General features: G+C 35.2%; 1 pseudogene across 1 annotated transcript; it reads right to left on the reverse strand.

The window, feature by feature from the left end:
• Nucleotides 1–9,659: 9,659 nt before the first annotated feature.
• Nucleotides 9,660–10,440, reverse strand: LOC307187211 (coiled-coil domain-containing protein 90B, mitochondrial-like; annotated as a pseudogene). Its single transcript has one exon. The product of its transcript is annotated as a coiled-coil domain-containing protein 90B, mitochondrial-like (transcript).
• Between the last annotated feature and the right edge of the window lie 220 nt (nucleotides 10,441–10,660).

Consider the following 10,660-nt stretch of genomic DNA (forward strand, 5'->3'; position numbering starts at 1 on the left):
TTGCCTTTTTCTCCGGCATTAAGTTGAAAGCGATTTGTGCTCATGCAAATAAGACAAAGTGGTGGGCTTTTTAAATTTATATATATATATATATATATATATATATATATATATATATATATATATATGTTCCATACACTGTAGTTTGCTTTGTAACTCTGCCATTTTTATATCTCCCTTGGTGGGGGAGGGCAGCAGAGAAGCATTTTGGCAGCCTTCTTTAGATTTCCTTTTGGTTTGAGTAGTGATAAGTTCTCAACAGAAGAATTTGAGCTCTGCCTTATGCTGTGTTGAATAACTTACTTGGGAATTGGGAGAACTGCCTTCCCAGCTCCTGAGAAGAATCTAGGGCAGGTTGGAAGGAAATTTAACCCCTGTGCTGCTGAAACCATAGTAAGTTTCAAGAGATTCAACTTCAGGATTTGCTGGTGGTGACAATCAAAGGTAAATGGTCCAGGACTTCCCTGGTGGCACAGTGGTTAAGAATCCGCCTGCCAGTGCAGGGGACATGGGTTCAATCCCTGGTCCGGGGAGATCCCACATGCGGTGAAGCAAGTAAGCCCGCACGCCACAACTACTGAAGCCCGCACGCCTAGAGCCCATGCTCCACAACAAGAGAAGCCACCGCAATGAGGAGCCTGCGCACCGCAAGGAAGAGTAGCCCCCGCTCGCCGCAACTAGAGAAAGCCCGCGTGCAGCAACAAAGACCCAATGCAGCCAAAAATAAATTTTAAAAAAAAAGGTAAATGGTCCAAGTTCAATCTTAAATTAAACATTTCCTAGTGCTCAGACATTCTTTTCACTGCCCTGGGCCTAACTCTGAGGGCTTTGTGAAAGTTATACTCTTCCTAAAATTAATAGGCTATTTCTCTATTTTCAGGAAGAATATCTATGTGAGTGACAATTATACCACTGCCACTATTATTACTACTACTACACAAGACATTGATAAGCCAACTCCAGAAAGCAGTCAGATTCGGGGAAATGTATGAAGCCTTCTTTTCAGTCCACTTCGCCCTTAGCTTTGCCCTTTGTTTCGCTTTCTTGTCCCCTTCTCCTAAGATCTATGATTTCTATTTCGATGAAACAGAGAAAAAAGCAAAAGAATTTGATCCTTTCTTCCTAAGATCAGAGAAGTGGGGCAGAAAAAGATTATAAGCTTGTATGAGCATGAAAACACACTTTTATTTTTACATAAAAACTGAAGGCTTATTTTACACCAATTCTTACTGTTTTATTTATGCCTGATGATTTTATTCAATATTAGTTGTATTTTAAATAATCCAACTAATATTTTCATCTTTGTGAAATTTGAAGAATATTATTTTGGAACAGAGCATTTTTGGAGGTTTGTCTTTTTATAATTTTTATAGTTTATAGATTTCAGGTTATGCATTTCTCTTTTAAGTTTAAATTTTATAATGCTATTTTCAATTAACATTGATTTGTGAATGAAGTACATATAGTATATTGATTTGTGAGTTTGATTTGTGAATGAAGTACATATATATAGTGATGTTAACATACAATGAAATAATAGAAGTAAAAGCACTTGAATTATTAGAGAAAAGTTGCTATGGACATCTAAGATGTTAATACTCTTAATGCATATAATTTATAATTCTGGGGGGAAAAATGATTGCCAGAAAACGAACAGTATTTCCTTTCTAGAATACATTGTAAACATCAACAGATGATTATTTTCTTATAGCTGACTTTCTAGGACATATATTAAACTACCTTTTACAGCCCAAGTAAAACCTGAAATTAAGCACTTGAATACACTATTCTGTTATATTGACAGTTTTGCAGTTAAGCTACCTGCAAATATTAACATCATTCCCCAAAGAGTTCAATTTCACAGCTAAAAACCTGATCTAAAATGAATTAGTTATTTAGAACCCAAACCTACTGAACTACAGCAGTTATGTTGGTATAGTGTTTGTAATTATATTTACAATTTTGTGGTGTATTTTAGAGCTACTAAGAATTGTAAAGAGATAAAATAATATTTGCCCTAATAAGGCCACTTTTATCAAAGGTGATTTCCTTTTATGTTAAGGCAAGATAACTTTTCACTCTTCCTGACTTCAAAGGAAAACGCATTATTCCAAATATGTTTTAAACTTTTAACATAAAATCCTTACACATTAAACCATTAATATACGGTTGGTCAGGAAAATGTCTCATTCCACTCACAATAATGTCTCAGTTTAATTAGACTCTGAAAAGTAAAGGATTTAAATTCAAATCCTGGCCAACATTAATTATAGAATTCTTAATATTGTAGCATGCCCTTTACTAAGTTCCTAGGATATGTCCTGAGCTAAATAAAAAAGGAAATGAGCTTCTGGGGACAAAGGACTGATTTTTGTAAAATACTGTATGTATTGATAATGTGGCACATCATTCTAAAGTGCTCTCCCAAGATTAAAGAAAACAAAAAAAAACCCACAAAACTTTGAAGTCCTAGAACTTTGAATTTTGAAGAACTGGAACTTTGTTCCAGTGATCTTTTTCCACATGCACAGGGAACAAAAGACCTGCTGTTTCTAACAGCTGTGACTCTTGAACATTTTATTAGCCTATTTAGTGGGGAGATCACTCTTCTATGGCCCTTCCTTAATCCTAGTTCCGTGGAGAGCTGGTCCACATATAGCAGCTGCAGACGCTGCCAGGGAAGAAGGATTCCTGGGTCATTTCATGGACAGTAGGAATAGGATCTAGCAGTGACTGAGAACAAAATGCACAGGCACGTGCCAGGCCCTCTCCAGGCCGATTCCGACATTCTTGTCAGCCTCTTCTCACTTCCATTAGACATGACTTGCTTCCATACCGATCCATCAGTCAACAGGTTTTTATTAAGCATTCATTTTCATATCAGTACTTCTATGAACCACACCCAGGCAACATCTGAAGGGCAAAAAGCACTGACTATATTCACATTCGCATCCAAGTTCTGTCAATTACAAGCTAGCTATGTGACCTCCTTGGTCAGTCCCTTAGCTGCAAACGTGGCTCAGTTTTCTCATCTGTAAAACAGTTGTAATAACTGCCCCGTTTACCTCTTGACATGGTTCATGAGAACTAAAAAATTAAGTTATGGAGAGAATGCTTTGGAAATTGTAAAATACAAAGCATACAGAAAGTAGTATTATTGGACTTCATTCTGTGTGATTTATGCATTTCTGTAACTTCTCAAAAAAGGGTCTTAAATAATTTTAAAACTGCAAAAAAAATCTATCATAAAATGCACTTCAAATATCAAGTGAACACCGTCAATTCTAATTCTGGTAAATAGTCAAATAAATTAAATTTTATTGTGGGACAAACAATAAAAACATTTTATTTTCCATTTATTTACTTCTTACTTTATTTCAGTCAAAAATTTAGACAATGACTCTGAGTTTCCAGAAGTCAAAAAGAAACAATCCAAAGTCAATTAATACATTGCAATTTGGTCTTAGATTAAAGGAATTTTTAAAATTTCAGTAGGGTGTCACTAGTGTTCAGTGCAGAATTCTTTTCTGGTATTTCTAAGGATGTTTACATGTTTTTTCATATCCTATATTCTGAGAAAACCTCATTTAAGAAGCTGAAGTAACAGGAAATGCATTATAATCATTCTTCATGAGTGAAGGCTTAACAATCAACACAGAGACATGACAGGTTTCAAGGAATCCACTGCCATCAGGTCAAAAGCAGAAAACACTGAGCACCAGAGTAACAATTTACCCATTCTGAAGCATGGGTCTGTGGCTTCCTCACCAATCTCAAAGCCAAGAAAAGAATATCAAGTAATTGAAATGTATATTATAACACACAGGCAGTAAAACTGACACACTCTGCTCATAGGAGAGAACTTATGTCAGTAATTCAAGCCAACCTAGTTGTTAATGAACATTTCTAACTTGTTTCAGGACCAAAACCGATTTGAAGGAGCAAATTAGGAAGGGAGAGAAGGGCTGTAGAAGGGTATTTCCCACAAGCAGAACTTAGTATATTAACAAGTTGTGACAGTATAGAAGAAAAAGAAAAGATAGAAACACCATAAAAAGCAAAGCACGAATTTAGAAAGGGCAGCGGTGCAGAGCTCTTTACAGATGTGGCAAATGGTCTTACACACGTCACAGGAACAGTCTATAGGAATTTACAGAAGACTCTTGGAAACGTTTGCTTAGTACATAAATGACTGAAACTCATACTAGAAAAATTAAAATATAATAAAAGGGTTGATTGTTGAGGGTTTAATCCTTAAGAAGCAGTACAGTTTGGCTATATAGTACAACTCACTTTCCAAGAGTTCAGAGTACCCAGATATAACTATATTTTAACCTTTTTCAAAACCATCTGAATCTTTATACAAATAAATGATAATATTACTGGTTCTCTTTGGATGCTGAAAGCATTTAAGGCAATACTTCATGTGGTTTTGTTACACTATGATAAACTCCTAGTTCTACCCCCCTTCACTAGCGAAGTGGTCTCATTGATTTAACACTTCTATTCCTCAATTTCCACATTAGCACCAACAACTCTAGTTTTGTGCTTCTGACTGTGATTATAAGGTTTATAATCAATACTGGGGCCACAATAAAAACAAGAGCCTCTACATTCATAGCAGTTTATCAACTAGAATATTCTATTTCTTAGGGTTGGTTTTTAATTGTTTGGACATGTAACCTCATGATGGCTCTTTCCAAAAAAAAATTAGATTTTTTTTTTTTAGCAGCTCACAGTTGATATCTAACTGATGTATTCCAGTGAAGGGCATTCATATGCCAGGAGGACATGCCAATTTATTGACATATGGGAGAAATAATGAGTTTATCTTTATCTTTAAAAAGGAATAAAAGAACCCTATAATATTTAATACACAGTTGACACTGACACCCTAAATTGGTCAACCTACCATAAAAGGTTTGTCAGTTTGGCTGAGGGAGGTATGTGGTTTTAGCAATGCCGAGGGTCAACAGAAAAGCCTTAATTCATCTACAAGCTTTCAGCATATTATGGCCTATTGCAGTTTGTGCATGAGGCCAAATATACCTACATATATTACTTTAAAGAATAGAGTTTTTACAATACCTGACATTAGATTGGGAGAGAAGCCTGGTATATTATAGATTTTGCTGGTAACTTCTTCAAAAAGTACTTAAAAGAGTGGTTGAATTTAAAGTACAGTTGTGACATTTTTTTTAAGACAACTGTTGATGATTTATTGACCTTTCTGAGATGATAAGGGTTAGGTAATAGTGTGTGATCCAGTAGATTTTTTTTTTTGCAGTACGCAGGCCTCTCACTGTTGCGGCCTCTCCAGTTGCGGAGCACAGGCTCCAGACGCGCAGGCTCAGTAGCCGTGGCTCACAGGCCCAGCCGCTCCGCGGCATGTGGGATCTTCCCGGACCGGGGCACAAACCCGTGTCCCCTGCATCGGCAGGTGGACTCTCAACCACTGCGCCACCAGGGAAGCCCAATCCAGTATATATTTTTATAAAATAAATATATTTAATAATGATGCTATTAGTGGGGAAGGGTTTTCTGTAACATTAATAAGTGAACAAAAATTATTTTAAAATTACTTATTTCATCTTTATCTCTTCCAAGTTCCTTCCTGTTTTGTGAATTTTTATAATGTATATAATATTCAATGTTACATATATTATGTCTAATATATATTTTTATTTATATATCACATAGATATTTACAGTAATGCATCTGGTAAACAAATATATTGAAGCTGCATGCTCAAACATTTCTGCTAACAGAGATGTGTGATCAACTAACTCATGCATAATGACAGCAACATTTCATACCTGACAACCACATATTGCTGCATTCCTGGTGATATTCTAAAGCACTATGGAATCATGCTTTTATTTGCTTAGCACACTAAATTGCAAGTAACAGTAACCTGCCAGAAGTAGTGTGGGCTTCAGACAAAGGGAGATACGGGCTCCAGGCTCCACCTTCTGTTATTTTCTTAACTTTTCCCTCTCTTTGAGTCAGCTGTAGTCCTCAGGCTGCTTGTCATAATCTCAAGACGACTGCCAGTAGTAGACAGGGAAATGGAACTCCTTGTTCATGTGTAAGGGAAATGTGCATGTGTGTCAGAGAGAGACACAGACAGACCAAAACCACTTTTACCCAACTGTTAAAGTGCAGGAAGCTTCTTGTCCAGAAGCCCTAAGACTTTTCTCAAGTTTTATTGGCCCAATTGGCTTAGACAAGACCTTATCTAAAGCAATCACTGTTTAGCATGAAAAGACTATCATAACTGGCCACTAAAGAGTTGGAGTGGAATGCCTATTGAAGAGTAAACCATAATGTTCACTAGATACTATTCTGCCCATTTTACAGATGCTTCCCACTTTACTTACCCCAATGGGTAAGTAAGTAGCTTACCCAAGGTTACCTTGCATATGAGTCACTGACTTGAGTAAAGTGATCATTCTTGTCCTAATCATAATTACCATTTATTGCAATTATTATTTTATTATTGCCAAAACAATGATAAAATGATGAAGATTTGTATTGCATAAAAGAGCATAATATTAGGGAAAAACTATCTACAGATAAATAGATCTAATTGATAACTGAGAAGTAAGTCAGAAACTGTCATAAATCCACAAGACTTAACCAATATAGGAGACTGGAAAAGACCAACTCTCTGATAGTAGGTTGGCCTACTGTATGGAAAAAAATAAAACTAACACCCTATCTCTTCATAAATACAGAAATAAATTTCAGATAGTTTGTATAAATGTAAAAAAAAACTATAAAAGGAGAATTAATTTTAAGCAATAATTTTACTACTCTATGAGTAAAATATTTGAAAGTAATATATATATAAGTATTGAAGTTTATAATATTATAAAGGAAAGCATTTATTTTTTAATATAAAACTATATTAATTTTAAAACATCATAATGTTAAAAGGCCAAAAATAAATGCAAAATACTAAATGGTTTTTATTTTAATATATAAATAGTTCTTATAAGTCAATAAGAATAAGTTAAACACACCAATAGATAAATGATAAAAGGATGGGAGAAGATGATTCACCAAAGAAGACAATTCAAATTCCAATAAACACAGAAAAAAAATGTCCAATCCCACTACCAATTTAAAAAGTCCTTTCATTTAAAAAATAAATTTCTCCAAAACAAATAAAATACCTTGTTTTGTTGATAATATCCAGTGCTGATTCGGTTTACCAGAAACCAGTACTCATACACTTTTGATAGAAATTGAATTTTTCATTTATTAAATTCACAAAAGTTTTAAAAAATACCATGCTCAACTTATGCAAAGGGGATTTGAGAAGTATATTCTTGCATTTTATTTGTGGAAGTAGAATTTGGAATTAAATTCTAAACAGGTCAAAAATGCCTATATTCATTGACAACTAGGTTACCAAAGAAGACAACAAAAAGTGCAGACAAAAATTTGTTAGTTAAATAAAATTATGTAATAGCCGTAAGTTAGAAACAACCTAAGCATCCAAAAATAGTAAATGGTTTGATAAATTATTGTAAGATCATTCACCTGAATATTTTGCAGTCATTAAAAATTATGCTTATAAAAATATTTGTCATGAGGAAGGACTAATATGTTATTAAATGAAATGTTTATCAAATCTTAGCAAATACAATATGATCTCAGTTTTATTAAAAAATATGGATATGTATAGAAATATTCAAATGTCTTTGGAATATGGAAAGAAAGAATATTTTCACTTTTCTATTTATATCACTGTACAATTCTCAAATATTCTACTTTGAGCAACTCAATTATTTTCTTATTTAAGAATGTTTTGAAATCTTTTGTATTTTCAAAATTCTTGTCCTTTTGTAAGAAACAAACTCTTCTCTGCTTCATTCATGGATGTACATACTGAAGAGTTTTATGGAGATCATAAGAATACACTACAAAAATATATATTATATCTAAAGTAGAACAACAACAACAAAATTTTTACATACCTACAATTGACTAAAGAGAAGTTATATATGGAAATCATACCTATAATACTACCAAAACTGTATAAGATCTGAAGCCTGTTTTAAAAAGTCTTACAGGGCTTCCCTGGTGGCGCAGTGGTTGAGAGTCCGCCTGCCGATGCGGGGGACGCGTGTTCGTGCCCCGGTCCTGGAGGATCCCACGTGCCGCGGAGCGGCTGGGCCCGTGAGCCATGGCCGCTGAGCCTGCGCGTCCGGAGCCTGTGCTCCGCAACGGGAGGGGCCGCGGCGATGAGAGGCCCGCGTACCACAAAAAAAAAAAAAAAAAAAAAAAGTCTTACATACCTGTAGCTGATTAAATGCACTAAAGAAATCCTAATGTTTACTGAGCACCTACATACTCAAAAGTCAATCTTTTTCATACACGACCTTATTCAATCCTCCTGATAAATGTGAGTAAGGTATTATTCCATTTTTACAAAAGAAGAAACTGAGGCTTAAGCGAGGTTATGTACCTACCCAGCTAGGTAATGTTATAGCCAAGTTTCAAATCTAAGTCTGTTAGACTCAAAAGTTCCTAGCTTTTCACAACTCTATTCATGCTGCTCTTCAAGCAATTTACAGGGAAACAACTGATCAATTAAATGATGAATTAATTCAAAACAGTCTATAGGAAAAGCAAGCTATAGTTTTTGAGGAATAGCATGTGACCGATTTATTCGCAAAACTTTATTTTACTTTTTTGCCTGAATTATCCTGATAATTTAATTAATCTTCTATTTTCAGTTTAAGTTTCTTCTCAGCCTACAACCCTTAGAACTGATAGGAAGCTGTGTCTACAAAATGCCAACCATGCTGTTACCTTAAACTGTCTAAAAGAATAGATGCTTCATTTTTCATGCAGGTGTTAGACTTTATGCAGATGCCTGGGGAGTAATGGCACACTAATTATTTGTCTTCCGTGGGATTTCTTGGCTTAAACCACCATTGCCAAGGTAAAAAACAAGACATCTAAGAAACTTCAGCTAGTTAAGTATTTTATAAACAGGATTAACTATCATGATTCAAGTAGCTCACTGATCTCAAACTCTATATAATTTTTTTTTTTTACCGTGGAATCCATATGGTCTTTATTAATCCAACACAAATTTATCTACAGTGTGCCAAGAATTTTCTTAGGCAAGAGGATTCTGAGATATTTTGAATCAAAATACAGAAAGTTTTGTTTTGAAAACAACCCAGCTGTTAGCTCTTTGAAAAAAATTTAGTTGGAGAGCCTCTGATTCTCACTTGCTGGACCATACAAGGTCAGTCTTTTGACTACTCTGTACTTTAGATTCCCTATTTATAACTAAACAAATTTGCAACACATACCAAAGAAATCCTGTATGATTTACAGTTGTTCAAGCAAACAAGAAAACTCTGCTTCAGTTTCTATGAGCTATCTAAAGGATAAAGACAAAAGGCCTATCTCAAATCCATCAGGTTTTGAACGGCATCTTTTCAACATAATACAATAAAGACATATATAAAAAACAAAGACAAAATACACCTTCCCATTCTAAAACATTTCCTTTAATCCATATGTACTTTAAATAATCTTGTATTAAGTTTCTACTGCAACTTTCAATGTTCAGAGTAAATCCATCCTGGCACAGTGTTTGTTCTAAGTCAACAGCAGCAGCAGTAGGAGCATAATATAGTAGTTTCACTGTTACTTCCAGAGTCTATAAAGTCCCAGTGCTATTGCCAGGCAAGTGAACACTGAGGCTGCAAGGTAACGAATAGTCTCAAGCTTGTTAGACTCCATTAGGGTTTTTAAATAAGCAATTTCAGCGTCAATTTTGTTACCGGTCTCTGAAATATAACTCTGGTTTTGGTTTCATTTTTGGTAAATTCTGTGGTTGCTTCCATAAGTTTCTTTTCTTGATCTGTAAACATATCTGTTACTCTGCTCCTTCCTAGGTTGATATCCAGTTTATTATCTGCTCTGATTCGACTGGTTTTATTTATCAGTTGTTGCTTAACTTGTTCTAATTCAATTTTCATTTTCTGGTTCTCTGCTCGCAGATTTGCAAATTCACTTTTCTCTAGGTCGACCATGTCTTTCCTGATGGAGTCCAAATGAGCCATTAACTGTTGTACTGTTATTTCCTGTTGAACTTGAGTGACCATCTCCTTATAGATAGTATGGAGGCTGACATTTGATAAAGTGGTTAAAGCTGATACAATTGTTTCTGCTTGTGCTTTGTCAAATCCATGAGTTTCCAAGTCCTGAACCAATGCGCGGGTATCAAAAGTTAATTACCTTTGTCCTAAAGGAGGTATGTCCACTCGCCTCATATATTATCCTTCTTTGGTTGTGGCGGTGAAGAAATCTCTCCGCAGGGCGGAGGAAATAGGCCCGCGGAGAGTTGAAACCCGGAGGCCCCCGCTGCCTTCATGAACGCAGGAGCCGCCAAACCCAGTGGCTCCACATGTCCTCGGCTTTGCAGCTGGTGAGGGAGGGCAAAAGCTCAAACTCTGCATTCTTTTTGATACATTTGACAAAACTCTATTGCTAGTGAATTCCACCTCACTAGTGAATTTCACCTTGCAAGTTTAAGAATAGATTTATTTTAAAGGCATCATAACACCATATAATTACACACTGAATTTTAAAATTAATAATGCTGGATACACAAATAGTATTTTTCATC

This window comes from Stenella coeruleoalba, assembly GCF_951394435.1.
Source record: "Stenella coeruleoalba genome assembly, chromosome: 5".
Classification (NCBI taxonomy): Eukaryota; Metazoa; Chordata; class Mammalia; order Artiodactyla; family Delphinidae; genus Stenella; species Stenella coeruleoalba.